General features: G+C 36.0%; 8 non-coding genes across 8 annotated transcripts; all 8 read left to right on the top strand.

Moving 5' to 3' along the window:
* The first annotated feature begins 1,813 nt into the window (after positions 1–1,813).
* LOC116123744 lies at positions 1,814–1,933 on the top strand. Its single transcript, XR_004127090.1, has one exon. It is a non-coding gene; the product is annotated as a U5 spliceosomal RNA (small nuclear RNA).
* Positions 1,934–3,112: 1,179 nt separating this feature from the next.
* On the top strand, positions 3,113–3,263 carry LOC116123734. Its single transcript, XR_004127081.1, has one exon. It is a non-coding gene; the product is annotated as a U4 spliceosomal RNA (small nuclear RNA).
* A 1,550-nt stretch (positions 3,264–4,813) lies between these two features.
* Positions 4,814–4,929, top strand: LOC116123745. The gene has a single exon (XR_004127091.1). It is a non-coding gene; the product is annotated as a U5 spliceosomal RNA (small nuclear RNA).
* Positions 4,930–11,195: 6,266 nt separating this feature from the next.
* Positions 11,196–11,310, top strand: LOC116123752. The gene has a single exon (XR_004127098.1). It is a non-coding gene; the product is annotated as a U5 spliceosomal RNA (small nuclear RNA).
* Positions 11,311–19,940: 8,630 nt separating this feature from the next.
* Positions 19,941–20,133, top strand: LOC116123732. The gene has a single exon (XR_004127079.1). It is a non-coding gene; the product is annotated as a U2 spliceosomal RNA (small nuclear RNA).
* A 3,885-nt stretch (positions 20,134–24,018) lies between these two features.
* Positions 24,019–24,132, top strand: LOC116123749. The gene has a single exon (XR_004127095.1). It is a non-coding gene; the product is annotated as a U5 spliceosomal RNA (small nuclear RNA).
* A 1,150-nt stretch (positions 24,133–25,282) lies between these two features.
* Positions 25,283–25,433, top strand: LOC116123738. Its single transcript, XR_004127085.1, has one exon. It is a non-coding gene; the product is annotated as a U4 spliceosomal RNA (small nuclear RNA).
* A 1,519-nt stretch (positions 25,434–26,952) lies between these two features.
* Positions 26,953–27,068, top strand: LOC116123747. The gene has a single exon (XR_004127093.1). It is a non-coding gene; the product is annotated as a U5 spliceosomal RNA (small nuclear RNA).
* The last annotated feature ends 283 nt before the right edge of the window (positions 27,069–27,351 follow it).

The raw sequence follows: 27,351 nt of genomic DNA, 5'->3' as shown, positions 1-27,351 counted from the left end.
TCTGGCATAGAAATTAAAGGCTAAAAATATCGACGGAAATGGAGAAAACTAAAGTCCAGTCTCTTCTGATTGTTTTCTTGGTGTTGGGGCTTCTTTCTATGCAACCTGTAGCCGCCAGTTTCAAGAGATGCTACCGTCATTGCCTAAAAAAATGTACTTTTACAATTATAATTAATCCTGCTTAGGGGAATGTCTAGGCGGCCATAACGTCAATACTTCTTTAACCAGCAATGACTTCTGCGATGTCGGTTGTGTCTCCTCCTTGTGCTTCAATCTTATGACGAAAGAAAACCTTCAAAAACCTGGAGGTAACTAATTAGACTCAGAATATTTTCACGGTTTATTTATCTATAATCTATAAAGTATTCATGTTTTTTTTTTTTTTTTTTTTATTTGTTATTGTCAGGGAAAGAGAAAGTGGAAGGGTGTTTGGATTCATGCTCAACAAGCTATTGCGCCAAGAACTGATCATAGAATTGAAAGTTAAAATAAAAGCGGTGAAAGTGCGCACCGTATACTAATCTTGTAATTGAGAATTTTTATGATATAATCAAAAAACAATAATAAATCTAATTGATCGATCTTATTGGAAACACTAAAATACTACTTCTTGTTTATATATTAAATTTATTTCTTTAGGGGGAGGACTCGCCACAGTAGCTTGCTAAATTTCACAAGAGGTTATTTACCCGGACCCATTGGCAGCATGCATCACAAACTGTTGACAAAGCTAAAAATGTTTTATAGGTGCTTGACTATAAAGTAAAAGATAGTTGAGCATCTAAACCGTTTGTTAAAAGTGCCATAAGACGTAATTAAACAACATATTTCTGTTTCCGACTCTCTCAGCGAGAGCATTTTACATTAGTGAGTTAAGCTATCGAGTTCTACAGCTGCTTGGCATAGTCATATTAGTCAAATGATACTTGGGAAAAAATTAGCGTTTAAAGAGCTTATAAGGGAATCAAGAAATGAAGATATAGTCCCTAAGGGTGAGCGGGTCCTTAACAAATCTAGAGAATATAGATTTACTTGTGCTCGCCGTTTTAAGCGGCAACCTCCTTAACAAATATAGTTGAGTTTTCTTGTAATGAAAATTGCTTTGTGAACCAGAAACAAACTTAATTTATGTGGGTTATGCTCACACCTAAGTTATCATATATGAGTAGCAAAATGTTTGAAATACTCTAAGACAACTTTGATTTACTTGGTGATGGAACTCCGCACATACTCAGTTTTAGATCTACTGGAGGTTCACTTTTTGAATGCTAACATTTGGCTACTCATATATGATAACTTTAATAGGAGGTCATTTTTCCAGAGCAATCGTCCACATGCATCACAAACAAAGAGCTAACTGTTTGTTAAAAATGCCATGCTTTTACTAATTTATACAATTGAGGTAGATGTATCTGGACTCCAGTGAATTATTGGGAATTTTAAGACTTAACTAAACAAACAACAATAAATTTGATTGAATGAACAATTCCTCAACCATCTTCATAACATTCTCCTCTGTTTATGACTCTCCCAGGAAGAGCATTTTCATAACATTCTCACTCTGTTTTTAACTTCAGCAAGAGCATTTTTATAGCATTCCTCACTCTGTTTTTAACTCTCCCGGCCAGTGCATTTTATGTCACTTTGATTTCTTGTCATTAGTCAATGATACTTTGGAAAGATTATTGTTTAATGAGCTTATGGGAGAATCAAGAAATGTAGATATGGCTCTAATCCCACATGGCCTAGAGCATAGAATCCTCACCCGTAACTTAGATATATAAAATGCAGTAAATTCCTTACTTTAAGCATGGAGCCGTGTGGTGAGCACAAAGCGAACTATTCTTTCGCCTTTTACTAAAGAATACCGTGTGCTCGCCACTCTAAAACGGCATACCTCTATTTTTGGAGGGGTTGTTCTCTCTCGAGTGCAGCTCCCTATCAAATCTAGTTGTGAAAATTGTTTTATATTAATATAATCTTGCTTAATTTTTTAGGGTTGTTATGCTTTATAATTGCAGCTAGACTGTGAATGTAACACAACCTTTATTTGGTTTTAGAGGTGATGAAAATTTAATTATTTTCATCTACCTTTTTGTTCCTAATTGTTCTCAAAACTACCTTACGTATATCATTTAGGGGGAAAAAGGTTTAAAGCTGATGAAAATTGTCATTTTGGAAAGCTTTTTTAATAGTTGGTTTATGAAAAAGGAAAACGACGAATAAAATTTTTATGTACAAACTGGAAGAGTGGATATGAACTGATAGCTGAAGTTTGTGTACCAGAGTTTATGTGCATAATTTGTATATATAATATTGCTAAAAAGAACGAGGAAAGAGGTGTATTAGATTTTGTTCAGAATTATCTATATAAGTTCACTTTATTACAAGGTTGAAGTTATATATATGGTAGCCATTTTCAATGTTTTGTAAAAAAAAGAAAAAAATTAATCCTAGCATTAATATCTACATATCTATCATTCTTTAAGGAATATCAGATCTCTAAGTAATCCACTTAATTCCATGTCTATTTATGGCAAAATGTAGTTTAGTTACCGAAAATTACTATACAAACCTGTCATGAAAATTCCTATATAAACCTTTTCAGGGATTCAGCTGCTTTTCATCTTAGCTTGACATATCTTCTCTTGCATATATCAGAAAAGAAAATGGAGAAAAATTCATTTCAATTGATTTTGATAGTTTCTTTGGTGTTGGGGCTTCTTTTTAGCCAGTCTACCGCCTCTTTCAATGAAATATGTGCCAAAGAGTGCCGCAATAGATGTTTGTCTCATGGTAGCCAAAATGTTGAAGCGTGCACTAAAGATTGCTTAAAGACTTGCAACTCTGAAACCTCTTTAGAGACTTCCACTGTCAAAAGAACCTCTTACTTCTTCGAAATTGGTTGTGTTTATTCCATGTAAAAGTCTGATGAACCTTATATATCTGCCATACAAATTTGGCATGTTGATATTTCAATAGAAAATTTTATTAGTTGTTTGGAACCAAAACTTAACAACCAATGCTTTTTTTTCCTCCCACATCGGTGATGAGAGGCAGTTGAACCTTCTGAGTCCATTGTAAAACTACAACTAAATCTTATTGAAAAGGCATCTTTGCGCTTGGGGCAATGACGCAGCTAGTGAGGTTCTAACCGAGGCGCGTCTATTGCTGGTTGAAAACTATTTCCAAACCCCCTCTTAGGCCAAGGTTCAGCCTTGGCCTATGAGAATTTCTGGAAGGGCTCCCTCCGGGGTAAAGCCCTACAATTCCTAGTTTAAGCACACATATACCAACACTGACCAGTATAAACTTTACTGAAGAATAGACCTCTGCATAATTCTTAGTTTACGGCTACAGTTTAAGGCTACAGATAACAGCATTGACATGTATAAACGTTACTGGGGTAAAGAGTTTTATATATGGGATTCCGGCAGGAAAGAAATTAGAAAAACCATAAACCTTGCCGGTTGATACCATATAAAAGCCAGTATTAATGTAAGGACCAAGCCTATGCCAGCCTATACCAATATTAGTTATCTTAATGTAAGGACCGATATAGTATTATTTATAGGACGAAGCTAGTAATAGTTATCTAGACATGGTTTAAGGTTTAGGGTTTAGTGTTTTGAATTTAAGTTCAATGAATATATGGAAGTGTTAGAATTCTAGAGAGAGAAGCAAAGAATTCTAGAGAGAAAGGCAAAGAATGAAATTACATATACAAGTATGTATTCTCCAATGTACAAGAGCTATCTATTTATATTTACAATATATGCTAGAACCATGCTAATGAGTTATGCTAATGGCTAAAATCAAGCTTTGATTGATTCAAGCCATTGATCAAGCCTTGCTCGATTTTGGCTAACACCCCCCCTCAAGCTCAAGGTGGTAACACAGATTCTAGCTTAAGATTGGAAACTAGCTCCGTAAATCGTCCAATGATGAGCTTTTGTGAAGACATCGACAAGTTGATTGACGGAGCAGACAAATAATAACTCAACAGGGCCTTGTGCAATGTGGTGGCGAATGAAGTGACAATCAATCTAAATGTGTTTAATGCATTCATGGAAGACATCATTATGAGCGATCTATATTGCATTATGATTGTCAAAATGAATAGGAACGGCAAAGGAATGAGCAACACCCATATCTTCTAGGAGCTGCTGGAGCCACAGCAGTTCGACAGTGGTATCAGCTAAGGCACGATATTCGGCTTTTGTGTTAGATCTAGTTGTAACTGATTGTTTCTTACTTTGCCAAGAAATGAGTAAGACCAAGGAAGAAGCAGTACCCAATGGTGGAGCATCGATCAGTAGGATCCCCTGCCCAATCAGCATCAGAGTTAACACGTAATTGTAGTAAGCAGAAAAGGAGAGACTCATGAAAAGAGTGTCTTTGATGTATTGCAAAATCCGTCGGACAGCAGTATAATGGGTGGAGCGTGGAGCAGAAATGAATTGACTAACAGTACGAACATAATAAGCAATGTCAGGCAAAGAGTATCCCACGTTGGCTACAAGAGGGAAGAGGCAATGTAGACCAGAAAGCACGATTTAATACAATGAGATTCCTGTCTTCTTAAGGTAATAAAAAATATTCATGGGCATTGTGTTTGCTCCTCCTCAAGGTCATAGAAGTGAGTGAATATTAACGAGAATCTGATTCATTAGCCCAGCAGAAGAGAGTTATGTCATGCCCTTACTAACTGAAAGAGAGAGATTCACGTAGTCCCACATGAACTAGAAAAGATAAAACCTTCAATCCACAACATAAATATATAAACCACAGTAACTAATTATAAAAAGCATGGAGCCGTGTGGTGAGCACAAAGCGAACTATTCTTTCACCTTTTACTAAAGAATACCGTGTGCTCGCCACTTCAAGCGGCATACCTCTATTTTTGGAGGGGTTGTACTCTTTGAGTGTAACTCCTTAACAAATCTAGTTTAGTGTTCTTGTAATGAAAATTGCTTTGTGAACCAGAAACTTACTTAATTTATGTGGGTTATTGTCACACCTGGTTTTTACATGTTGTGAGTGAATGCTGAAACGACGTCGTACTGAGTATTAGTGGAACGGTGTCGTTTTGAGACAGCTCCAAGATGATCCTGACCGCTGATTCAGAGGAAAAACTAACGGCTGAGATCAAGCCTCCAGTCAACACTATAAAAGGATTAAGTCTTTATACCAACAGTAGATCAAACGACAAAGAGAGAGCCGCTTTTCATTTTCTTTGTTCGATTAAGGTTCTTACTTTCTGGGTCTGATTTCAGTTGTAATCTGTGGGTATCTTGAGTGGTTTGGGTTAATCAGTCAAGGGAAGGACTTCTGTGTTCTTGTTATAGGATTTTTCAAGTTAGAGTATTCCTAGGACAGATTATAGGTTTGAATCAGAGTTGTTTGATCTAGGGTTTTTGGGAGTATTCTTGTAATCGTGACTATAAGTGGTTGTTCTATAATCATAGTGCAGTGAACTCCCTTTCCTGAGTTCAACATGGATGTAGCTTGCTCAAATAGGGCAAGTGAACCACGGTAAAAATCCGGTGTTGATTGTTTGTGTGTTTTCTGTTTTCTTGATTGTTTGTGATTAATTCTTGGTTGTTTACATAACAGTGGTATCAGAGCCAATGTCCTAGGGTGTATCTAGGTTTTAGAAATCGTTTAATTTTTTGATGAATTCGAAAATTAGGGTTTGTTCGAAAAAATTAGGGTTTGTCAGATTTTAGGGGTTCCTCAATCCAAAGGTTCCTAGAGCTTTAGGACTTCGAATCTTGCTGAGTCTTGGGGTTAATTTGTGAGATTAGATCACAAACACTAGTCAAGGGGAGCAATCTTGGTCATTGCCTAGAGTCTGTACCAATAGTGTTCTTTTTCATTTTTTGTCAAGTTTAAGGGTATATCGGCTGGAAACCAGTAACCGCCTTAAAAACTGCCTGACAGTATTTGGCGACTTCTGGTCTAACAATGCCACTTACACCTTAGACTGTACCACCCTGCCTTTATAATACAATGAGCACTACCCGTATGGAGATCTCCCAATACGATGGGAAGATCGATTTCAGGAGTTGGAAGAAGAAAATGAAGGCTCTGCTTTCACACAATAAAGTCGGTCTTGCACTGGAGAAGGACTAAAAGAAATGGCTCGAGGAGAAATTGAAGGAGAAGGAGGAGATTGACGAAGCAGCCTACAGTCTGATCGTGATGAACCTCTCAGACAGTGTACTGAGGAAGGTTGATGGAATCGAAACTCCTCTAGGGTTATGGGGTAAACTCGAAACTTTGTATGTTCTTCAATTTGCTCCAAACTTAGCTTTTCTCAAGGGTGCTCTGTTTTCATATAAAATGGATAGTAACAAGACAATAGAGGAGAACCTAGATGAATTCCTAAAAATGACCTTAATTGTAAAGGGCACAGATCAAGAATTAGGAGAAACTAGTCTAGCCATGATACTGCTAAACTCCATTACCGAGGATTATCTTGTAGTTAAGAATGCACTTCAGTATTCCGGTACTGTCCCTAGTGTTGACTTGATTGTGGCTGGTCTAAAGGCTAGAGAACTTGAGTTAAAGGTCTAAAAACGAAATGGGAGTAACCTGTTTGTTAGGGGAAAACCAGACATCTTTCAATCTGGTAAAGGCAGCCAACCTAGCCAGGGGTCCAAAAATAAGAAACAGGGTAAATGGAACAATAAGCATAAGGCAGAGTCTAGAAAATGTTTTTTCTGTAATAAAACTAGTCATCTGAAGAAGAATTGCTTTGAATGGCTTAAGAAACAAAAGCAAGGAAACACTTAGAGTAACCTAGCCTCATCCAAACACTTAGTTGAAGAAACAGAGATGCTTACTGTCTCTGTTTCTGACAATACAAAAGAGTGGGTGTTAGATTCTAGGTGCTCTTTCCATATGAGCCCCAATAGGGACTAGTTTCAAGACTTTGAGGAATATGATAGGGAGACTGTGTTCATGGGGAACAACAATGCCTGTAGAGTCAAAGGTAAAGGCAGTATAACCCTTAGACTCTGTAGTGGGAAACTAAAAAGACTTACCCATGTTAGGTACATTCCAGAACTCAAAAGGAACCTTATATCCTTAGGAACCTTAGATGAGGAAGGATGCTGTTACAGAGACGAAAATGGGTGGCTGACTGTGTATAGAAACCATAATCTAATCTTGAAAGGAGAAAAGAGGAATGGATTATACATCCTATGTGGAGAATATTATTCTGATTGTCTAAGTTCATATCTAGCCACCTCAAATATGTCAGTAACTGAAAGATGGCACCTTAGGATGGGACATATGAGCCAGAGGGGATTAGATATCCTAAGTAACCAGGGCATGCTAGGCAAGGATACTGCATCAACCCTAGAGTTCTGTGAGAACTACATTTTAGGAAAACAGCACAGAGTCAGTTTCCCAAAGGGCATACACCTAACCAAAGGATGTTTAGGATACATACATTCAGACTTACGGGGACCTGAGAGAGTGAGGTCTCATGGGGGCAGTAGTTACTTTATGTCCATTGTAGATGATTTTAGCAGGAAAGTGTGGATATACACCCTTAGAACTAAGGACCAGACACTGTCTAAATTTCAAAAGTGGAAAGCCCTAATGGAAAACCAACTAGATAGAAAGGTGAAAACTCTAAGGACTGACAATGGATTAGAGTACTGTAACACTGAATTTGATAAGTTTTGTAGTGAGCAAGGAATCCTAAGACATAGAATTGTGAGAAGAACCCCTCAACAGAATGGAGTAGCTGAGAGGATGAATAGAACTCTCCTGGAAAAAGTCAAATGCTTGCTCAGGTTTACCTAATACCTTATGGGGAGAGGCCTTGTCCACTGCAGCCTATCTGACAAATAAGAGCCTCTTTACTACCATAAATTTTAAATGTCCTGAAGAAGTATGGTCAGGAAGAAAGCCCGGTTTAAGTCATTTGAGAATTTGTGGGTGTGCAGCCTATGCACATACAGTGGGAGGAAAGTTAGAGCCTAGATCCACCAAGTGTGTGTTCCTAGGATATCAAGATGGTACCAAGGGGTACAGACTCTAGGACAGAAATTCACCAGGGGTAAAAATCATTATTTCCAAGGATGTGGTCTTTAATGAAGGGGTGTTCCTTGTAAAACCACTGGACAGAACACTGGTAACCACACCCCATCTGAACCTACTAAGGATCCATCTGAGAGTACAACCATTGAGGTGGAGCCTGTGGGTCAGCAGGCTGAACCACCTCAACCTGATGAGGAACAAGCACCAAAAAACCAACCAGGACCAGAGGATCCTGGATTTGATAGCGAAGAAACTGAAGCAGATGCCCTAGAGCCTCAACATGCATAACTAGAACACTATCAACTTGCCAGAGATAGAATAAGGAGGGAGGTAAGACCCCCTGCCAGGTTTTCTTATGCTGAACTGATATACACTACTTTGCTTACAGGAACAAGGATTCAAAGAACAGAACCAGACTCATATGAAGAAGCAATGAACTCTAAGGAAAGGGAAAAATGGAGGCAAGCAATGGAAGAGGGAATGAGGTCCCTTGAGGTAAACAGAACCTGATCCTTGGTTCCCAAACCCAAGGAGCAAAAACTAATAAAATGCAGATGGTTGTATAAGATTAAAGAGGGAATTTTAGTTACTGACCCTCCTAGGTACAAGGCTAGGCTAGTGGCTAAGGGTTACACCTAACGCGAGGGAATAAACTTCAATGAAGTCTTTTCCCCTGTAGTCAAGTATAAAACCATTAGGTTAATGCTCTCCATTGTTGCCCATTATAACCTAGAGCTAGAACAGATGGATGTTACCACTGCCTTCCTGCATGGTAACTTAGAAGAGGAGATTTACATGAGCCAACCTCTAGGTTTTATTGACCCTAAGAAACCTGACCATGTGTGCATCCTGCACAAATCACTGTATGAACTGAAACAATCCCCAAGACAGTGGTATAAGAGGTTTGACAATTTCATTGTAAGCATAGGGTACACTAGGAGTAGATATGACAATTGTTTCTATTTAATTTGAATCATAATCTGCCTGTGTATCTTTTATTGTATGTGGATGATATGTTGCTTGTGAGTGAGTCTAAGTCTAAAATTTATGAGTTAAAGGGACAGCTTAGATCAGAATTTGACATGAAGGATCTAGGAAATACAAAAAGAATCCTAGGAATGGACATTACCAGGAACATAAGTAAACATGAATTAATCATTAGGCAGAAATTATACTTAGAAAAATTAGTGTCTAAATTTGGTATGGCTGATTCAAAACCAATGTCCATGCCTCTTGCAAACCATGTTGTGTTAAACAAGAGCCAATGCCCTACAACTGAATCTGAGTTAATCAAAATGGAATCTGTCCCCTATGCAAATGTTGTTGGATCTGTGATGTATAGGATGATCAGTACCAGACTAGACCTGTCCTATTCCATTTCCTTACTAAACAGATTTACGGCAAATCCAGGCAGTGAGCACTGGACTGCCTTAAAGGGAGAGTTAAGGTATATTAATGGTACCCTGAATGTTGGTTTAAATTTCTGTAAAAGGCATAATACACTTGACTTGGTGGGTTTTGTAGATTCTGATTTTGTAGGTGACAAAGACACAAGGAAATCCACCACTTCATATTACTTTACCCTTGGAGGAAATTGCATTAGCTAGAAGTCACAGCTTCAGCCTATTGTTGCTCTCTCAACAACTGAAGCAGAGTATATTGCTATTGCTGATGTGTTTAAGAAAGTTGTGTGGCTGCAAGGTTTGTTAACCGAAGCAAAACTAACTGATGGCAAGGTTACTGTATTCTCAGATAGTCAGAGTGCAATTCATCTCAACAAGAATCCAATATACCATGAGCGGACCAAGCATGTAGATGTTTGCTTCCACTTCGTCAGGGACTTAGTAACACAAGGGGTAATTGATCTTAGAAAGGTATCCACTGAGGATAATCCAACTGACATGGGAACCAAGGTTGTCTCACCTACAAAGTTCAAGCACTGCTTGAACCTGCTGCATGTAAGATAACCTGTGAAGACCAGAACGATGAAGGAACTGTTTGGGTTTGCTGCACTGTGAATGCTTAGCATTCAAGGTGGAGATTGTTGTGAGTGAATGCTGAAACGGCGTCGTATCGAGTATTAGTGGAACGGTGTCATTTTGAGACAGCTCCAAGATGATCCTGACCTCTAATTCAGAGGAAAAACTAACAGCTGAGATCAAGCCTCCAGTCAACACTATAAAAGGATTAAGTCTTTATACCAACAGTAGATCAAACGAAAAAGAGAGAGCCGATTTTCATTTTCTTTGTTCGATTAGGGTTCTGGGTCTGATTTCAGTTGTAATCTATGGGTATCTTAAGTGGTTTGGGTTAATCAGTCAAGAGAAGAACTTCTGTGTTCTTGTTATAGGAATTTCCAAGTTAGAGTATTCCTAGGGTAGATTACGGGTTTGAATCAGAGTTGTTTGATCTAGAATTTTTGGGAGTATTCTTGTAATCGTGACTGTAAGTGGTTGTTCTATAATCATAGTGCAGCGAACTCCCTTTCCTGAGTTCAACGTGGATGTCGCTTGCTCAAATAGGGCAAGTAAACCACGGTAAAAATCTGGTGTTGATTGTTTGTGTGTTTTCTGTTTTCTTGTTGTTTGTGATTGATTCTTGGTTGTTTACATAACATTACACAACTTTGATTTACTTGGTGATAGAACTCCACACATACTCTGTTTAAAATAAAAGTGGAGTATCTAAACTGTTTGTTAAAAATGCCATGCTTTTACTAATTTATACACTTGATTGCAGAAGTAATAAGTTTTCTTGTGGTAGATGCGTCTAGACCATCTTCACTAACATTCTCCTCTGTTTATGACTCTCCCAGCAAGAGTATTTTCATAATGTTCTCCTCTGTTTATGACTCTCCCAGCAAGAGCATTTTCATAAAATTCTTACGCTGTTTTTTACTTTAGCAAGAGCATTCTCACTCTGTTTTTGACCCTCCCGGAAAGTGCATTTTATGTTAGTGAGTTAAGATTTCTGATTTTTTATATCGATTTTGGCAGCTACTTGGCATGGTCATTAGTCAATGAGCTTAAGGGAGAATCAAGATATGTAGATATGGTTCTAATCCCACATGGCCTTGAACGTAGAATCCTGACCCATAACTTAGATATATAAAATGCAGTAAATTCCTTATTCTAAGCATGGAGCCGCGTGGTGAGCAAAAGGTAAACTATTCTTTGGCCTTTTACTAAAGAATACCGTGTGCTCGCCACTCTAAAATGGCATACCTCTGTTTTTGGACGGGTTGTTCTCTCTTCAGTGTAGCTCCCTATCAAATCTAGTTGTGAAAATCATGGTTATCCGTATCCTACGATATGTGATACGTATCTTACGATATAATTCGATATAGGTTACCAATGATACGTATTAGAGAATGTATCTAAAACCTTTTGTTGATAAGTATCCTACGATACATATCGGTTCGTATCTTTAAAAATATCAATACAACTTTATTAATTTTGGCCTTTGGCCCAAAAAAAAATTTTGGTCGAATCTAGGTCACCTAACCCGGTTCACTAAAACCCGCCCAAATTTACCTTTTTTACATGGAAAAAGTGAAGAGGAAGATGTGTTACAAATTAACCCCAAGGGGTTAGCTTAGTTGTCAAGGAGGTGTGCTCCCTTCCTTCACTTCTTGGGTTCAAACCTTGGGGTCAACTACCTCAATGCATAATTGTGTCTTACCCGGTTCATTGGGTTTGTAAGACACTCAATAGACTCTGGGGATTAGTTGAGATGCGCGTAAGCTGGCCAGAACACCCCTGTTACCCAAAAAAAAAAAAAAAATGTGTTGCCCATTTTGTATGATAATAATAACACAAGTAGAGATATAAATATTGACATTGATCTTGGAAATGACATGAATAGTTGAGAGGAAATGATATAGATTCTTAATTTTGTGATTAATTTTGATTATGTAATACCATAATTTAAAGCCAATAATATCACAAAATTCGTTAATTAATCTTGGAGACAATATTAATTTTTAGAAAAAATTTATTATTTTATTATTTTTTTCAAAAAAGCGTATCTTACAATATGATACGATACACGATTCGAAAAATTAGGTTTTCGATACACGATACAATACACGATTTCACAATCATGGTGAAAATTGCTTTATATTAATAAAATCTTGCTTAATTTTTAAGTGCAGCAAGACTGTGAATGTAACACAACCTTGACTTGGTTTTAGAGGTGATGGAACTGCAAACATACACTGGTTCTGTTTCAGATTATTGAAGGATCATTTGTGTAATGCCTTAACCATGCCAATATTTATCATGTCATTTGATGGGTACTTTTTGCAATCCGAAATTTGTTTGGTTAGCAATAACTAGAAAGTTCAAGTCCAGTTCAGCAGTGCTGCCTAAACAAAATTCTAAAGCAGTTCTGGTGAGAGCCACACACGCACCCACACGTGTTTTAATCCCATTCTAAATTTTTATATGTAAAATTATGAGACCCCCCATTCTTTACTGATATTCCGTTTCAGTCCAAGTTCCAAGACAAGTCCAAACAGGTTCTAGCTCGGGTAACCACCCTTGGTTCCAAGCATTCCATCCCAAGTACCCGCCATTGTTTCGGTTCCGGTTCCAGTTTCAATTTTGGTTTCAGTTCCAACATATGTAGGAACCGGAACCGGACCCATATAAGTTGGTTCCAAATATTGGATCGGGACCTACTAGTACAGTATCGTTTTTGTTCCAATTCTGGTTCTAATTCTACTACTACCCATGCTCACCCTAATCGCTGGGCTACCCATGGGTGGGTTGCATGGTCAATTTTATGAAGATGAAGACTAAATATAAGTTGTTTTATGTATAAGCTTATTTAAAGTGTTAGAATATCAAAAACATCTCCATGTTATTGATGAATCTACGAATATCAATGTTTTGTGGTGTATCTGGTTATGATGTCAATCTATTTCACTAAAGGTCTAGTCGAGTTGAGCAAAGCTAAAAATAAATTATATTTTATTTTCAACTTTTACTAAACTGAAATATAATATCATTCCTTTTAAATTGATTTTTTTTTTTTTTTTCAACTTTTCATCTACTTTGGCATCGAAGACATATATACATCACAAAGTTCTTACATTTAATAACAACTGACGACAATTAATTTAAAGATAAAAGAAATAGAAAAATATAAAAAATATGAATACCATCAATAAATATCATTCACTTTTGACAATTAATGTATGAATAGATAGCAAATCCACAGAAGCATTGCATAAAAGGAAACTGAAACCCTCTCATATTATTACTATTTAACCAATATTAATATTTTGCATTAATTTAAAACAAATCTTACATCCATTTATGGCTACCAAATCTCCAACAAAATTCATGCCTCTATCCTTTTTTCTTTTTAAGACTCTCAACTAATTAATACCCTAAATACGTTTCCGAAAACAATAAATACTTTATTATGTTACTTTATAAATACTTAATTATGTACTTCCTTAACTTGCTTATTTAAAAGCACACCACATCCTTCAAACTCAAACTCAAACCCAAACACAGTTCAAGTAACGAAAATCCATAGCCAACAAATGCCCAAGCAGCTTCAAAAATCTCTCAAAAAATGCCTCCAAGTTAAAAAAAAGCCCATCAAATATTCAATTACAATACTCTAGTCATTCTCAACTTCGAAAAATGGGTCCTTTCAAGCTGCAAACACCCCAAAACCTTATCATTTGCCGTTTATTATGACCAAAACGATAATAGCAGCAGCAACAACAACAACAAAATAAGATGGCGCTGCAACGCTCTCCGACATCGATCGTTTTCTATACGAGAATTTTAAGTCTCTTTATCTTAACGACAGGATGATAATAAAAGAAAGAAGAATGTGATGGAGATAAATTCCAAATGGGGCATTGTTGATTCACCTCGGTCATTGAACCGCCAAGTATTCGTCAGGGGTCTCACCGGTTTTTCGTGCCGCCAGGATTTTCAGGCTCGCTCATCGAAGAAGCTCGGAATAGTTTCACCAACTATGAGGACATGGCTGGCTCAACTTCAACTCAACCGCAACCTCAACTTCAACCATGCCCTAAATGATCACTCCCTACTGTTCTACTGATTCAAGTATGTGAAGCTCCTGGTGACTCCATACAATCTTGAGATCATTCCAAGTCCATACGGTGATTTTCAACGCTCCATGCAAGAAATGGTGGAGGCAAGACGAACATCAAGCGACGGGTGTGGATTTCTTAGAAGAGCTTGTTTTTTTTACGTGAGGCTTAATGAGAAAAAATCATACAAATTCATATTAAGGGCATTCGTGGATTTGGTCGTCGGTCTTCGTCAGAATTCGAATAAGATTCCGGTGAGATCACGGCATGATTTTTGAGTTGCAAGAGAAAGGAGGAGGAAATGAGACATGTAATGTAAAATTGTGGCATAGGTTAGAATGGGAATTTTTCGGCTCCCTCGGTGATCAATTCTTGCCGCAATGGCTTGTTGCACATGAATCCAAACACTCTTCAACTTTCTCTTTCCCTGAACTAACAAAAACAAAATAAAATAAAATTAGTCTATAAAAAAAATAATATATACCGTGAAAATATCTTGAGTTTAATTTTTTACCTCCAGGTTTAGGAAGGTTTTCTTTGGTCATAAGACTGTAGCAGATGGACGAGACAAAACCAACGTCGCAAAAGTCCTTGCTGTTTAAAAGGCGCCACGCCGCTTTCACGCAGACATTCCTTTTGCAGGATTAGCACAATCACTAGGACCAGATTAATTGAAAAATGCCAGCAATAAGCAAAAATGGCAGCATTTCGTGAATTGGCTACAGATTGCCCAGCAAGAACACCCAACACCAACAAAGGATTAAAAGAGACTTGACTTGAGTTTCTTCCATTTTAATCGATGTCTTTTGTCTTTAAATATTTTCACGCATAGCAAATTTGTGAGACTGATTATATAGGACTTTTCATTAGCTTTCTGTCTATAATTCCAATTGAAACATTAATAATTGGATAGTAAATTATGGTATAAAAACATTGATTTTGTGATTATGTAATGATTGGGAAATGTTAATTATGGTATCACTTCAATGGGTAGTTAATACATAAATATGAGCAGATAACATACTAAAACAGATCACTGTTCCATAACCAAGTTGATTTGCCATATATGTATATGATATATTCTTTCTTTCATATATTCATTGAACTCGAACCTCTATGATTCATGAACTAATAGATATTTCAATCCATCATCTTATTTTCAAATATAGTTAAATGTTTCTAAAATAAACCTATTATCAAGTCCTTGTTTTGTTTGCCTTATAGGTCAAAAAAGGCTGTAAAATGATTCATTCTAACCTAAATAAGAGTTCTGTTTTCTTGGTAAGAATAACCGCTCAAATTTCCCACCAACATTCTTCACCTAACAGGAATATCATTTACTACAATTTCTAGCTGATGTTCAAAAAAATTCAATGATATGTTTCTTTGTTGCATACAGTTCTTAGTTTTAGCTATTGTGATAGCTGCTATGATGATTCAGAAAGGATTCTATTGAAGATTGAATCTTTTTTTGTAGAAGATGAAGATGCCGCGGCAAAAGAAAAGGTATGAAGATGAGAGTACTCCAGAATCTACCTAGAAAGCTCCATGCCACGGCACCCTACTATAAAATCTTATTAGTGGGAGCTTGTCCATGGCTACAAAAGGTGGGCAAGTGCTTGGGAAGGGCTCCTAAACACGTTATCATCAACTTATGATTCAATTTCCTTCCGGTTGAAGAAGACAAATGGTCAACAATAAAATCAAGTTGATCGCACCTCTGAATCCAATTTGGCCGGAACGCACACTGATGCTATTCCAACGGAATCAAACCTAGCCGGATGCGATTTGGCAGGAATCGGAGGATCAGGTGCAATTTGGCCGAATGGGAGATGAAGAAGATGAAGATGGGAAGAGGGGGAGATGAAGAAGAAGAAGATGGGAGGAGGAGGAGGAGGGAGAGGGAGAGAGAAAGTAGAGGAAAAGTGGTGGATAGAAAGAGAAAAGAGAAAGGGAGAAGAAGGAAAGGAAGATAAGAGAAAGAGAAGAGACGGAGAAGATGAGAGATGAGAAGGAAAGAAAGAGAAAATGAAGTAAAATAATAAAGAAAAAAAATTAGAGATTTTATAAAACATGAAAAGTCAAATCCTAGTTAGTAAAAACGCGTATTATACGCGAATTGTATGGACAAACATATATTTGCATATAAAACGCACGTATATGTATTTTGTAAAATCTGCTGTATAATTCGCGTATAATAAGGCTTCCCGTATAATTTGCGAATTATTGAAAAAAAAAAAAAATCTCACCCCCAAAACGACGTCGTTTTAGTGGGTTTTACTAAAAATTAAAACAGATCTCTCTTCTTCGGTTCTTCACTTCTTCTTCCTCAGTTCTTCTTCAGCTTTCTCCTCAGTTCTCACAAATTTCCACAAGCAATCACTCCACAATCAACACACAACAATCAACTCCAGCAAACAATATTTCCACAACTCGTCTCTTTTGTAGACATAAGTTTATACTTTAACAAAAGAGACGAAGGTTAAGAAGGAAGTGAAGAGAGGTGGAGAAAAGAAAGAAAGAAGAGAAGAAACTACATAAGAAAGAGAGAAGAAAGTTTTGACTTTTGAAAGAACAAGAAAATAAAAGAGAAAGAGGAGGGAGAAAATTTAATTAAATATATAGTTTTAACTTACATGGTACATTTGTAATTTTTGTAAACGACTGCAGGGTGTATTTGTAATTTTGTAAACAATTGGTTTTGTTATGACTGTGTTTGATTTGACACTTATTTGAATCTTGGCTAAATAGTGTGTTGAGTCTGAATAATATATTTGAATATCAGTCATATTATATATTGTGTATTTGTGTTATGGTTAATGAATACTTTGCATTTGAAAGTTATATTGATTTTAACTAGGTAGTCCATAAAAGTGTTAAAACTAAGATTGATATTGCCGTATTTTTCAAAACGTATTATTGAACATACACGTATTAAACCCGTAATATCCATACCGTATTTTTTCGTATCCGAATTTTATAAACGTGTTTTCACCGTTTGCCGTATAGCTAGTAAAATTTCCAACCCTTTTTTTGCGTACCCGTATTTACTAACTAGGGTCAAAATTACCCTTTAAGGATGAAAGACCATTATAGACGATAAAATTTACAATTGATTTAGAAAGGATAGACTCGTGACAAGCGACAAAGAGGGAGAGGGAAAGGGAATGTGAAGGCTTAGGTGACACAGTGTGGTGTTGTCATAGGCATCCGACGTTGAAGTCAACGAGGTTGAACGTATTTAGTGAGGGCTGAGAGTGGGAAGGGTTTACCGTATAATGCGACTAGGGCTAGACTCCACAAAGTGGTCGGAGCATAACTTTGCGGTGGCTAAGGGTGGTGAAGTTGGTCGGAAGTAAGCTTCACGGCAAAGAAAGGCGGTGATTCTTGAGAGAAGAATAGATTGGAGCTAAGAGCTAGGAGTTATTTCTGAATGAATAATAAGAGGTCTAGCCTCTGTTTATTAGTGAACCAAAGGGGTTGGAGTCCTAGCAGAACTCTGAGTCTACTTTGTAGATGAGCCTCAATTAGGAAGGACGCATTATCACTTGCCTTTATCAGATTAGGCTTACCACTTTAAGAAAGATTCAGGATCTTGACTGAAGCGGAAAGTAAATAGGATTTAATTCCTATTCTGGATTGTTGTGGGGAAAACAGGTTAGAACCCATTTAACTTAACTTGTAAGATAACTCAACTCATAGAATAGTCAGTTCGCATGGTGGATTTAAGCGTAGACCCAACTGCAATTAGGCTAATGCATTAGGTCATAATATGGTTATTTCGTATTCTGTCTCGTTAGGCCTAATACAATTTTGGCCCATACAAACATCAATAATGTCAGGTCAGTTAACAGATTCTACTAACAGATTTTGTCGAAAAGTGAGTAATTGTCATTTTAAATTTTTGGTAACAAATTGTTGTTAGGGCAAAGTTTGGGTGGGAGGATGTCGTTCAACGTTTAATAAATATCTGTTTGTTACGATTTACGAGTAAAGCTTATTGAAGAAGAGCATATGAAATATAGCTTTATTATGAAAAATGTGTTAGTTGCTTGGTTAGGAAAATGTAAAAGACTTTTTAGTGCTAAATTTAAGGCACAAGAATAAATTAAGTCAAATATGTTAATAGAATAAAATTTTTTTTTTTTTTAATTGATAGTGAATCCACATCGAAAATGCATTGGAGAACTTGGGCTTACAAAGGGGGGAATCCCTCACCAAATAGGTTAGCCTTTGGATGTGAAACTCTCGCTCGTGACGAGTGGTATCAGAGCAGACCAAGGGGAATCTTCCACCTAATAGGTTAGTCTTTTGGGAAACAACCTAAAATAGTGCTTATAAATAAGCTCTTTTAACTAGTAGATAAATCCAACCAAACACACTCTATTATATTTATGTTTCAGAAAAATATTAAACACATAGGATACGTTCAGCCAGCTGGTCCTAGAGTTGCAAATGTTTACAATGATTCTTAGTTTAGTTTGTAATCAAATGTTTGGAATGAAACCTTTCTGGTGAAAGCATGATGCTAGCATAAGTCTGAATGTAAATCGCGCTTTTTTTGGCTTTCATGTGGGATAGAACTCCACACATACATTCATTCAGATTATTAAAGGCTAAACTATGATTGCTTCAATGTCATTTGATCAATACAATCATGATTCATGACTAGAATTGATTTCTTACATTAATTAGTTCACAAATCATAAAAGGAATTTGAATTCTATGAATATATGAAAGGAGGAATATATCATATTATATAGCAAGTCAATCTTGGCTATGGAATAATAAATCTATTTCTGTATGTTATCTTTCATATGTATCTTCACTATCCATTGAGCTGGGCTTCCAAATAATAACTGAAAACATTAAGGCTATTTAATTATTTAATATATATTTTCAATCGCAAATAACAAATTGATTTGCCAGTTTAATTCTTTGATCTCCTGCTAATTAACAAAAAAAATTAATGTTTTTATCCATATTAGTTTTCGAATTATAATGGTCAATATGGAATTAAGCTGATGAAAAGTCCTATATAAAGCAGTCTTGCAAAATTGTTATGGCATAGAAGTTAAAGGTTAAAAACATCAACGGAAATGGAGAAAACTAAAGTCCAGTCTTTGATTTTTCTTGGTGTTGGGGCTTCTTTCTATGCAACCTGTAGCTGCCAGTTTCTAGAGATGCACCGTAACTGCATAAAATGATGTATTTTTTACAATTATAATTAATCCTGCTCAATGACCTTTATCTGCATAGGGCAATCCTAGGCCATACATAACGGCAAAACCTCTGTAAACAGAAATGACCTCAGCAACGTCGGTTGTGTCTCCTCTTTGTGCTCCAATCTATGACCAAAGAAAACCTTCAAAAACTGGAGGTAACTAATTAAACTCATAATATTTTCATGGTTTATTATCTATAATTTATAAAGTATTCAGGTTTTTTGTATTTGTTATTGTCAGGGAAAGAGAAAGTGGAAGGGTGTTTGGATTCATGCTCAACAAGCTATTGTGCCAAGAATTGAACATATTCATGGAGGAGCTAACATGGAAAGTTTAAATAAAAGCGGTAAAAGTGCGCACCGTATACTAATCTTGTTATTGAGAATTTTTATGATGTAATGAAACAACAATAATAAATCCAATTGAATGTTATTGGAAATACACCGAGATTAAAGGTACTCACTGTTGTTTATAAAGGAGTTATGATCCACCAATGCGGCGTGTACTCCCACATGGATGAAGCAAGAGATACACAATGCTGAGTAGAGCTATAAAAGAACAATTGAGCCACAGAACAAAGCATACCTTTCTCGGCCTTTGGCTAAGATCAAGTGTAGTATCTGTTCTATCAGTTTAAAATCTGATACGTGGGACATTGCCCACACGATATTAAATTTATTTTTTTAGGGGGAGGATCCACTACAGTAGCTTGCTACTGGGTTCCTTAAGCGTCGCCATGCGTTGCACTACTGCAAGGGCCTGGGCGCACACCAACAATCAAGTTTAAATAACAATCTCTGACAGTGTCTTTATGCAAAAATCAATAATGCCAATTTTACTGGATAATTTAGTTATATGAAAATGAAGATGGTGATGATATAAATATTGCCAGCAAATAATATTAAGGCTCAGCGGTGTCGTTCGCAGGTCAGTCAATCTCACTAAAAGTCTCCAGTTCGAGTCTAGGCAAACCCAAAAATAATTTATTTTTCATTTTCGATGGGCAAAGCCAGAAATTAAATATTTCATTTTCGATTACTTAACACGAAATATATATCATTCCATTTTAATTGATTTTTTTTTCATGTAAATATCATTTTTTAATATTTTTTTCATTTTTCATTTTTCACTTCTTTAGTAGCCTAGGAAAAGGAACCAAAACCGATTGGTTCCCAGGAAAAGGAACTGGAACTGGAACTGAAATCGACCGGAATTGAAATGTAGTAAATTAACATAAATGTGAAGTTGTGACAAAAAAATAAAATAAAATATTAATATAACATGTTTTATGAATCTTTAATTAACTCATGAGGATGTCATATTATAATGTAACTATAATAATTAAAATTTCTAACATTTAATTCAGTAATAAATAATGCACTAATATAATAATGTTTTCAATTTATCATATATAATTAATTAATTACAAATTATTATAGACATACTGAAAGTTAAAACTTGATAATTTAGGTAAATAAATAAATATTATTCAATCAAATATATTATTTTATTCAAAAATAATTCTTTAGTAACATTAAAACACTTTTAATTGGATCCTAATTTCAATTATTCACTTAATTAATCAAAACTTTATATTATAATATATATTAAAAAAACATTTTTAATATAATCTACACCAACCAAATGGGGCCCTCCAAGTCCACACACGCAACCACACGTGTTTTAATCCCATTCTAAATTTTTATATGTAAAATTATTAGACCCCCTCTCTTTACTGATATTCTGTTTCAGTCTAAGTTCCAAGACAAGTTCCAAGCAGGTTCTAGCTTGGGTACCCACCCTGGTTCCAAGCAAGTTCCATATCGAGTACTCGCCATCGATTCCAAGCAAGTTCCATCCCAAGTACCCGCCATAGTTTCGGTTCTGGTTCGGTTCGATTTTGGTTTAAGTTCCAGTGGAATCGGATTCGTACAATGTGGTTCCAAAATATTGGAATCGAAACTACCTAGTTATATCGGTTCCTGTTCCAATTCTGGTTCTAGTTCTCACTACTACCCATGCTCACCCCTAATCACTGGGCTACCCATGGGTGGGTTGCATAGTCAGTTTTATGAAGATGAATGACTAAATATAAGTTGCTTTATGTATAAGCCTATTTAAAGTGTTAGAAATATCAAAAACATTCATGTTATTTGATGAATCTACGAATATCAATGTTTTGTGGCGTATCTGGTTATGATGTCAATCTATTTCACTAAAGGTTAGTTCGAGTTGAGCAAAGCTAAAAAAAATATTATATTTTATTTTCAACTTTTACAAAACATGAAATATAACATCATTCACTTTAAATTGATTTTTTTTTTTTTTTCAACTTTTCATGTACTTTGGCATCGCAAGACAAATATATACATCACAAGAAGTTCACATTTAATAACTACCAAGGACAATTAATTTAAGATAAAAGAAATAGAAAATATTAAAAAATATTGTAATACCATCAATATAATATCATTCACTTTTGACAATTAATGTACGAATAGATAGCAAATCCACAAGAAGCATTGCATAAAAGGAAACTGAAAACTCTTTATATTATTAATAGTTAAACCATATATTATATTTGCATTAATTTAAAACAAATCTTACATCCATTTATGGCTACCAAATCTCCAACAAAATTCATGCCCCTGTCCTTTTTCTTTTTAAGACTCTCAACTAAATTAATACACTAAATACGTTTCCGAAAACAATAAATACTTTATTTAATCTTCACTATCCTTGAGATTTCCTTTCCAAATATTAAGCTAATGAAAAGTCATATATAAAGTAGTCTTACAAATTGTTCTGGCATAGAAATTAAAGGCTAAAAATATTGACGGAAATGGAGAAAACTAAAGTCCAGTCTCTTCTGATTGTTTCTTGGTGTTGGGGCTTCTTCTTTGCAACCTGTAGCCGCCAGTTTCACGAGCTGCTACCTTATTGCATAAAAAAAATGTATTTTTACAATTATAATAATCCTGCTCAATGTCTTTTAACCTGCTTAGGGGAATGTCTTGGCCACCAGAGTGAAAACTCTTAACCAGCAATGACTTCTGCGATGTCGGTTGTGTTCTCTCCCTTGTGCTTCAATCTTATGACCAAAGAAAACCTTCAAAAAACCTGGAGGAACTAATTAGACTCAGAATATTTTCACGGTTTATTTACCTATAATCATAAAGTATTCATGTTTTTTTTTTTTTTTTTTTTTTTTTTTTAATTTGTTATTGCCAGGGAAAGAGAAAGTGGAAGGGTGTTGGATTCATGCTCAACAAGCTATTGCGCCAGAATTGATCATGCTCATGGAAAGTTAAAATAAAAGCGGTGAAAGTTCGCACCGTATACTAATCTTGTAATTGAGAATTTTATGATATAATCAAAAAACAATAATAAATCTAATTGATCGATCTTCTGGAAACACTAAAATACTACTTTTGTTATAAAGGAGTTATGATCCAACCAATGTCGGCGTTGTTACGCCCACATGATATTAAATTTATTTCTTTAGGGGGAGGACTCGCCACAGTAGCTTGCTAAATTTCACAGAGGTTATTTACGCGGACCCATTGGCAGCATGCATCACAAACTGTTGACAAAGCTAAAAAGTGTTTATAGGTGCTTGACCATAAAGTAAAAGTAGTAGAGCATCTAAACTGTTTGTTAAAAGTGCCATAAGACGTAATTAAACAACATATTTCTGTTTCCGACTCTCTCAGCGAGAGCAATTTACATTCGTGAGGTAAGCTATCGAGTTCTACAGCTGCTTGGCATAGTCATATTGGTCAAATGATACTTGGGAAAAAATTAGCGTTTAAAGAGCATAAGGGAATCAAGAAATGAAGATATAGTCCCTAAGGGTGGCGGGTCCTTAACAAATCTAGAGAATATAGATATTATTGTGCTCGCCGTTTTAAGCGGCAACCTCCTTAACAAATATAGTTGAGTTTTCTGTAATGAAAATTGCTTTGTGAACCAGAAACAAACTTAATTTATGTGGGTTATGCTCACACCTAAGTTATCATATATGAGTAGCAAAATGTTTGAAATACTCTAAGACAACTTTGATTTACTTGGTGATGGAACTCCGCACATACTCAGTTTTATCTACTGGAGGTTCACTTTTTGAATGCTAACATTTGGCTACTATATATGATAACTTTAATAGGAGGTCATTTTTCCAGAGCAATTGTCCACATGCATCACAAACAAAGAGCTAACGTTTGTTAAAAATGCTATGCTTTTACTAATTTATACAATTGAGGTAGATGTATCTGGACTCCAGTGAATTATTGGGAATTTAAAGACTTAACTAAACAAACAACAATAAATTTGATTGAATCAACAATTCCTCAACCATCCATAACATTCTCCTCTGTTTATGACTCTCCCAGCAAGAGCATTTTCATAACTTCTCACTCGTTTTTAACTTCAGCAAGAGCATTTTTATAGCATTCCTCACTCTGTTTTTAACTCTCCCGGCCAGTGCATTTTATGTCACTTTGATTTCTGTCATAGTCAATGATCTTTAGAAAGATATTGTGTTAATGAGCTTATGGAGAATCAAGAAATGTAGATATGGCTTAATCCCACATGGCCTAGAGCATAGAATCTCACCGTAACTTAGATATATAAAATGCAGAAATTCCTTACTTTAAGCATGGAGGCGTGTGGTGAGCACAAAGCGAACTATTCTTTCGCCTTTTACAAAGAATACCGTGTGCTCGCCACTCTAAAACGGCATACCCTATTTTTGGAGGGGTGTCTCTCTTGAGTGCAGCTCCTATCAAATCTAGTGTGAAAATTGTTATATTAATATAATCTTTCTTAATTTTTTAGGGTTGTTATGCTTTATAATTGCAGCTAGACTGTGAATGTAACACAACCTTTATTTGGTTTTAGAGGTGATGAAAATTTAATTATTTTCATCTACCTTTTTGTTCCTAATTGTTCTCAAAACTACCTTACGTATATCATTTAGGGGGAAAAAGGTTTTAAGCTGATGAAAATTGTCATTTTGGAAAGCTTTTTAATAGTTGGTTTATGAAAAAGGAAAACGACGAATAAAATTTTATGTACAAACTGGAAGAGTGGATATGAACTGATAGCTGAAGTTTTGTACCAGAGTTTATGTGCATAATTTGTATATATAATATGCTAAAAAGAACGAGGAAAGAGGGGTATTAGTTTGTTCAGAATTATCTATATAAGTTCACTTATTACAAGGTTGAAGTTATATATATGGTAGCCATTTTCAATGTTTTGTAAAAAAAAGAAAAAAAAAATTAACCTAGCATTAATATTTACATATCATCATTCTTTAAGGAATATCAGATCTCTAAGTAATCACTTAATTCCATGTCTATTTATGGCAAAATGTAGTTTAGTTACCAAAAATACTATACAAACCTGTCATGAAAATTCATATAAACTTTTCAGGGATTCAGCTGCTTTTCATCTTAGCTTGACATATCTTCTCTTGCATATATCAGAAAAGAAAATGAGGAGAAAAATTCATTTCAATTGATTTTGATAGTTTCTTTGGTGTTGGGGCTTCTTTCAGCCAGTCTACGCCTTTCAATGAAATATGTGCCAAAGAGTGCCGCAATAGATGTTGTCTCATGGTAGCCAAAATGTTGAAGCGTGCACTAAAGATTGCTTAAGACTTGCAACTCTGAAACTCTTTAGAGACTTCCACTGTCAAAAGAACCTCTTACTTCTTCGAAATTGGTTGTGTTATTCCAGTAAAAGTCTGATGAACTTATATATCTGCCATACAAATTGCATGTTGATATTTCAATAGAAAATTTTATAGTTGTTGGAACCAAAACTTAACAACCAATGCTTTTTTTTTCCTCCACATCGGTGATGAGAGGCAGTTGAACCTTCTGAGTCCATTGTAAAACTACAACTAAATCTTATTGAAAAGGCATTTGCGCTTGGGGCAATGACGCAGCTAGTGAGGTTCTAACCGAGGCGCGTCTATTGCTGGTTGAAAACTATTTCCAAACCCCCTCTTAGGCCAAGGTTCAGCCTTGGCCTATGAGAATTTCTGGAAGGGCTCCCTCCGGGGTAAAGCCCTACAATTCCTAGTTTAAGCACACATATACCAACACTGACCAGTATAAACTTACTGAAGAATAGACCTCTGCATAATTCTAGTTTACGGCTACAGTTTAAGGCTACAGATAACAGCATTGACATGTATAAACGTTACTGGGGTAAAGAGTTTTATATATGGGATTCCGGCAGGAAAGAAATTAGAAAAACCATAAACCTTGCCGGTTGATACCATATAAAAGCCAGTATTAATGTAAGGACCAAGCCTATGCCAGCCTATACCAATATTAGTTGTCTTAATGTAAGGACCGATATAGTATTATTTATAGGACGAAGCTAGTAATAGTTATCTAGACTGGTTTATGGTTTGTGTTAGTGTTTTGAATTTAAGTTCAATGAATATATGGAAGTGTTAGAATTCTAGAGAGAGAAGCAAAGAATTTGGAGAGAAAGGCAAAGAACGAAATTATATATACAAGTATGTATTTACAATGTACAAGAGCTATCTATTTATACTTACAAATATGCTAGAACCATGCTAGGGAGTTATGCTAATGGCTAAATCAAGCTTTGATTGATTCAAGCCATTGATCAAGCCTTGCTTGATTTGGCTAACACCCCCCTCAAGCTCAAGGTGGTAACGCAGATTCCAGCTTGAGATTGGAGACTAGCTTTGTGAATCGTCAGGGTGATGAGCTTTGTGAAGACATCAAACAGTGATCGACGAAGCGAAAAATAATAACTCAACAGTGCCTGTGCAATGTGGTGGCGAAATGAAGTGACAATCAATCTCAATCTGTTTAATGCATTCATGGAAGACATCATTATGAGCGATAGTATTGCACTCGATTGTCAAAATGAATAGGAACGGCAAAGGAATAAGCAACACCATTTCTTCTGGGAGCCATTGGAGCCAAAGCAGTTCGGCAGTGGTATCAGTATAGGCAGAGATATTCGGCTTTTGTGTTAGATTGAGCTATAGTTGATTGTTTCTTATTTCGCAAGAAATGGAGTGAGACACAAGGAAGAAACAGTACCCAGTGGTGGATCTCGTCAGTAGGATCCCTGCCCAATCAGCATCAGAGTAAACACGCAATTGTAGTAAGAGAAAGGAGAGACTCATGAAAAGAGTGACTCTTGATGTATCGCAAAATCCGTCGGAAAGCAGTATATATGGGTGGAGCGTGGAGCAGAAGTGAATTAACAGTACGAACATAATAAGCAATGTCAGGCAAAGAGTATCCACATTGGCTACAAGAGGGAAGAGGCAATGTAGACCAGAAAGCACGGTTTAATACAATGAGATTCCTGTCTTCTTAAGGTAATAATAAATATTCATGGGCATTGTGTTTGCTCCTCCAAGGTCATAGAAGTGAATGAATATTAAGAGAATCTGTCATTAGCCCAGCAGAAGAGAGTATGTCATGCCCTTACTAACTGAAAGAGAGAGATTCACGTAGTCCCACATGAACTAGAAAAGATAAAACCTTCAATCCACAACGTAAATATTAAACGCAAGGACAGATTATAAAAGCATGGAGCCGTGTGGTGAGCACAAAGCGAACTATCTTTCGCCTTTTACTAAAGAATACCGTGTGCTCGCCACTTCAAGCGGCATACCTCTATTTTGGAGGGGTTGTACTCTTAAGTCCAACTCCTAACAAATCTAGTTTAGTGTTCTTGTAATGAAAATTGCTTTGTGAACCAGAAACTGCTTAATTACGTGGCTTATTGTCACACCTGGTTTTTACACAACTTTGATTTACTTGGTGATGGAACTCCACACATACTCGTGTTAAAAAAAAGTGGAGTATCAAACTGCTCGTTAAAAATGCCATGCTTTTGCTAATTTATACACTTGATTGCAGAAGTAATAGTTTTCTTGCGGTAGATGTGTCTGGACCATCTTCACTTACATTCTCCTCTGTTATGACTCTC

Source organism: Pistacia vera, unplaced genomic scaffold, assembly GCF_008641045.1.
Source record: "Pistacia vera cultivar Batoury unplaced genomic scaffold, PisVer_v2 Contig144, whole genome shotgun sequence".
Taxonomy (NCBI): domain Eukaryota; kingdom Viridiplantae; phylum Streptophyta; class Magnoliopsida; order Sapindales; family Anacardiaceae; genus Pistacia; species Pistacia vera.
The sequence above is the reverse complement of the archived record's forward strand: the minus strand, read 5'-3'. Positions and strand labels throughout refer to the sequence as shown.